General features: G+C 40.4%; 1 protein-coding gene across 1 annotated transcript in view; it reads left to right on the top strand.

Annotated features, from left to right (window-relative positions):
* The first annotated feature begins 3,495 nt into the window (after nt 1–3,495).
* Nucleotides 3,496–6,000, top strand: part of LOC126178037 (obg-like ATPase 1) — a 295,876-nt gene continuing 293,371 nt past the window's right edge. The window contains exon 1 of the mRNA XM_049924499.1: nt 3,496–3,648. The gene's annotated coding sequence lies outside the window, so the exon portion shown is untranslated. The remainder of the gene's footprint in view (nt 3,649–6,000) is intronic.

The following is a 6,000-nucleotide window of genomic DNA, read 5'->3' as shown; positions in this document are numbered from 1 at the left end:
TTGTCAAAGTCGCTGAAGTTGGCGAACTTCCGCATTTGCGCCACATACTGTCGCTAGAACGATTTCCCTTTTGTCTCTGCTCCACCGCGTCACGTGTCCTCAGCGCCATCAGGCAGCATAGAACCTTGCGGTTGGCAGTGGTCATAGTGTTTTGGCTCATCAGTGTACGGGCAAAGTTTAAACAGACTGTAAATTCCCTTCTTGAGAAGTATGTGCCGACCGCCTAGTAAGTATGACTGCCGAGTAAGTGGATTACGGACGGAAAAGACCCACCGCGGTTCCATAACGACGATCGGAAATTGTCGAGGAAGCAGAGACTGTCGCACTCGGTTCAAAAAAGAACGCGCAAATGACGACAGGCAGAAGTTAGCAGAAATTCGTGGATCTGTGAAAAGATCGATGCGCGAAGCTCACAGCTATCACCGCTGTATCCTAACAAAAGATCTTATCGTCGAGCGGTCTGAGGCGCTGCAGTCATGGACTGTGAGGCTGGTCCCGGCGGAGGTTCGAGTCCTCCCTCGGGCATGGGTGTGTGTGTTTGTCCTTAGGATAATTTAGGTTACGTAGTCTGTAAGCTTAGGGACTGATGACCTTAGCATTTAAGTCCCATAAGATTTCACACACATTTGAACATTTTTTTTTTTTTTTTATCTTGTCGAGAACCTGAGAAAATTCTGGTCCTACGTACACTTGCTAAGCGGATCCGGTCTTTCGTTGGCCGGTGCGGTATGGCAGTAAGAGATAGCAAAAGGAAAGCCTAAGTTTTAAATTTCGCGTTTAAGAAATCGTTCATGTAGGAGAATCGTGCACACATACTATCGCTTGACCGTCGCACAGACTCACGTTTGGACGACATAGTAATAACCATCACTGACGTAGAGAAACAACTGAAAGAGTTGAAACCAGTTAAGTCGCCAGTCCGGACGGAATCGCAGTGCGGTTTTATTCTACGGTACTGACCCCTTACTTAGCCTGTATTTATCGCCTAGCTTTCGTCCAGCGCATAGCCCAAGCGACTGGAAAAAGGCACAGGGGCCTGTTGTATAGGAGAAGGGTAAATGGACGGACCCGCAAAATTATAGACCGATATCCTTTAACATCGGTTTGCTGACAAATTATTGAACGTACTCTGAGTTGGATACAATAAATTTCCTTGAGAGAGAAAAGCTTCCGTCGATGATTCAACGCGGATTTAGAAAGCATCTTTCCTGTGAAACTTTTCTTGCACGAATCTACGAACCATGGATGAAGGGCAGATTCTATATTCCTAGATTCCCAGAAATCGTTTGACACAGTGCCCCAGTACAGACTGCAAACGGAGGTACGAGCATAGGAATAGGTTCCCAGATATGTGAGTGGACGTCTTAATTAGGTAACAGAACCCAGCACGTTGTCCTCCGCGGCGAGTGTTCATCAGAGACAGATGTATCGCCAGGAGTGTTCCAGGAAAGTGTGAGAGGCCTGCTCTTATACTCTATATACGTAAGTGATCTGATGGACAGGGTGATCAACAATTAGCGACTGTTTGCTGATGACACTATGGTGTGCGGGAAAGTCTCGCCGTTTAGTGACTGGGAAGTGTAGAATAATGCAAGTCTCATAATGTTCAGATACAGTAGACTGCTTCTCGAAAGAATCACGTCGGTTAATTATCTACGCGTAACGTTGCAGGGTGATATAAAATGGAAGGGGCAAGTAAGGACGGTAGTATAGAAAGCGAATGGTTGACTTGGGTTTACTGAGAGAATTTTAGGTAAGTGTAATTCATCTGTAAATGAGACTGCATGTATAACACTAGTGCGAGTAGTTATTGAGTAATACTTGAGTACTTAAGAAGTTCTTCTTATCCGAAATCGCTGTAAAAAAACTTCATTGTAGATCACACAAAGTCTTTCCATTGAATTTCCACTTACAGAAAGCATGAAATGAGCGACGCTTTGGCACGTTAAAATTAAAATTGCTGTGTACATCACATTTAGCCAAAACATCGTTCCCCTAATGCAGCACCGAGCGAGGTGGCGCAGTGGTTAGACACTGGACTCGCATTCGGGAGGACGACGGTTCAATCCCGCGTCCGGCCATCCTGATTTAGGTTTTCCGTGATTTCCCTAAATCGCTCCAGGCAAATGCCGGGATGGTTCCTTTCAAAAGGGCACGGCCGACTTCCTTCCCCGTCCTTCCCTAATCCGATGAGACCGATGACCTCGCTGTCTGTTCTCCTTCCCCGAAACAATCAACCAACCCTAATGCAGCACGTCACGCCTACGAGATCGCCAGAACCTTGTGGCGCCATGGTAGGCATAGCGTGTTATATTATGGGAACGACGTTATGGCGAATTGTGAGGATAGTAATTTTAATTTTGACGTGCCAATGCATCGCTCATTTCATGGTTTATTTACTTGGAAATTCAATGGAAAGATATTTGTAATAACCTTCATGAAGATCTGAAGATGCTAACTTAGTTTACCGAAGCCGTTTATCTACGGTAAAGTTTTTCATAGCGGTTTCGGTTAAGAAGTTGTTGTTGTTGTTGTTGTTGTTGTTCAAGGCGAGTGAACTACTGCTCGAGTGTTTTGGATCCCCACTAGGTCAGATTGAAGGAAGACAATGAAGCATTTCAGAGGTTCGACGTACGCGAATATTTGCAGGGTTGCTTCATGAACTCAAGTGGGTCTCTCTGGAGGGTAGACAACGTTCTTTTCGTGAAATACTATAGAGAAAATTGGAGAACCGCATTTGAAGCTGACTGGAGAACGATTCTGCTGCTGCCAACGTACTTTTCGCACATGGACCACGAAGTTATGATTCTATTTGCGAATGGAACAGGAATGGAAATCACTGTTGGTGATACAAAGTACCCTCCACCACACGCCATACGGTGGATTGCAGATTATGTATGTAAGAGAACCGCTCTTTATAAAATGAGTGATACATTTACTGCAGTCCTTAAAGGGAATGATAAATGGGGAAGCAAGGCCAAGTCTAAGGAAGTAATATGATGGCTTTATTTTGGAAAGGGTTTTAATATATACAATAGGCTTATGTACCTCATGCTTAAGTATTTTTTACTCCGTTTTAACTGTTGATGGTATACTGTTAACAAGACTTATGGGCGCGTAATTAACGTAATTGTTCATTTTATTGTAGTTGTCATGCGTAAGTACGTAACGATTGAGTCTGAATGAGTAAAAGCCGTTGAGCAGCTAATGTGAACAGATTTGAAAGGTTTCAAGTGTTACTTCTAATGTTTATCATTTCTTCATGTACGAACTGCTCCCTGAAAATATTATTGCGAATGAAATCTGATCTAGGATCTTTCATTTATTTTTCGTTTCGTATGAAAAACTTACGTGCGTCTCTTGGTATCGAAACCAACTGCACGAATCATTGCATCGGTTTCTCCATACTCTGAAATCCGAAACAATACAGTTTTTGGAATGACACACGCTCATTGCTACACGCTAATGCAATATCGCCACAATGTTATGTTAAGTGGTGTAACACTTGAAGTATATATGGACACCAGATTTCTCATACTCTCTGACGTCATTCCGGTTCCTGAGAGTAAGCTGGTGAGGTTATACCACGTTAAAAGTGAAAATCGAGACAAAAACATTAAAACGAAGACTAGTCAGGAGACAAATCAGGTAAATAAAGTTATTAGTAAACGAAATTTATCTTAAGCGTGATAATTGTGCTTGTCATGTTTTAGCTTCACGGCGCGTCCGTATTTTACCGGTTTTGTAGTTGCGTTTAGGTTATGTTATAAGCTTTTGTTTATTTATTAAAATCACCAGTAACTAAATGTCACACATTTGTTTCTATTTTATATTTGATTTGTAATGCGATCAAGATGATGTCAGGATAGCTTCATATACTTAAATGCATGTTCTAAACAGTACACAGCGTGCCCCCCTCCCCCAACCCACGTTCTCAACCGCTCTCAACAGTACACAGCGAGCCCCCCCCCCCCCCCCCCCCCCTCCTGTCGGACTGTTGTTTTCGCTGATAAGGTACTAATGTCACAACTTTCGTAGACATCATGAATTCATGTGATGTTCTGACATATGGTTTAGGAAGTATACACTTTGGCATTTGCTTAGTTTACTTTTGTTACCTTGTTTTTACGGATTGACAGAAACGGAACATGTGATATAAACTTTTAATCTGTAACTAGGGAAAGCATTACTTTGTGTCATTACTTTTTATTTGTAGCAGAGCAATTGATATTTTGTTGACAAGATGTACATAGTAAGTCTGTATCATTTGGACATTACTGCGATACAGAATGTAAAATGAACTGTCATGATCAGAAACATTGTACCGCGGGTTTATTTAATCACTTTGAGACATTGCGAGAGATTTCTGATTCTATGATCTATTTTTTTTAAAAATCATAGTTACGGAAGGTTATGTTACTGTCAGTGGTAAATAGTGGTAACTGGAAAGATTACCCTGCGAACTGTATAGCGTCTGTTGCTTAGAATTAGGTAATCCAGTTGTTTCTCCAATGAAACTGTACACTTTGTATATCAAATTATAGTAAAAACAGGTCTGATTAATGTTAAGTTAGTGAAATTGCAGTTCATCATGAAAATTAGATTGCATGTCTCCCTTATATGTGTCTTTTTATTTGATATTGGACATTAGATGACTTATGAACAAAAATTTCTTCTGTACAAGTGGCTTATATTTAAGAGTCCAGTTTCCCTTTGCTGTAGCACCTCTCACAAAAGATTTCTGGCTGTAGTTTTTGTGCATTATAAGCAAAATTTAAAGCTTTTGTGATTTTTGCATACATCTATGCTAGTGAATTCTACGAATTACTCTTTGGTGTGTGGTAGAATAATTTTATAAATACATGGATTATTTAAACATGTTAAGCCTCTGTTTCACACATTTCACAAGTTATGTTGTAATGAGCTACAGTGTGATATTTATAGTGGGAGTGGCACTGGGCTGCCTCTAAGAATGTAGTCAGTGTTCTTTAATAACTTGAAGATCAACCTGTGTAATGAGGCTAGAATTCTGTGTTTGAAAGTAGTAACTCTGTGAATAAAATTGCAGTGTAGTGTAGATCATAACTTTATTATACTACAGGGTGTTGTATGGCAATTTAAGAGAATTATGCAAGTTATTCTGTTAATATCATGATCCGATAACTGAGGGTATAAGTTTTCAGATGTTTTAAACAGAAAATAGGTTTAATTTTTTAAAAATATATTTTGGTTTGCTGAGAGACTTCTGTTTGTTTGAAAAGATAAGTTGTGATTTTGTTCTGAACCGTATCACCTGGGGCACTCCTGTTATCTACAATCCTCCACAACTGTTTAGTTGATGGTTTCTAGGCTTATCATTTTATTACCTCTCATTATATTTCCAAGACAAATACTTTGTGCAGTCTAAAATGTGTGGGCATGCTGAGAACAATTATAATGAAACAGATTGTACACATATGATGTATGGCAAGGGACTGCACGATTCCTTTCCACTCAGATAATTTATGTACTATCTGTGGGGATTAACTAAGCTTCAATAAGACTTCGACAGTTCACAGCTAGAATGCCATTTTCCAGCCCAACCCAACCCAGCCCTTGGGCTATGTTACAGATAATTCTGTCATCACAACATACATTCTATAAAATAATTTAGATGCAAAAGAAATATTTTCTGCATTCTGTGCTCTATCTGGTTAGGCACGTATGTCGTTACATGCGACATTGTCATTGCGTTATGGGATGAAGCTGGCATGCGGTATTGGTAGAGCCATTTGATCTGTCTGGCAGAGTCCCATATAGAACAAATATTCCATTTATTATATGTGCAGCACATTGAAGAACTGGACGTTACACATATGACACCATAAGCTAGGGTCTTTGTGTTTGTATCATATAACTAGACAAGAGCTTGGCTTCTGTTCTACTGAGTGTTTTAAAAATGCCATTTCCTGTTGTCACACTAAGGTACTAGAGATAAGTGTGGTACTCTAGCATAATTGT

The sequence above is a fragment of the Schistocerca cancellata genome, chromosome 1 (genome assembly GCF_023864275.1).
Source record: "Schistocerca cancellata isolate TAMUIC-IGC-003103 chromosome 1, iqSchCanc2.1, whole genome shotgun sequence".
Classification (NCBI taxonomy): Eukaryota; Metazoa; Arthropoda; class Insecta; order Orthoptera; family Acrididae; genus Schistocerca; species Schistocerca cancellata.
Note: the sequence above shows the minus strand (reverse complement) of the source record. Positions and strands in the feature narration are given on the sequence as shown.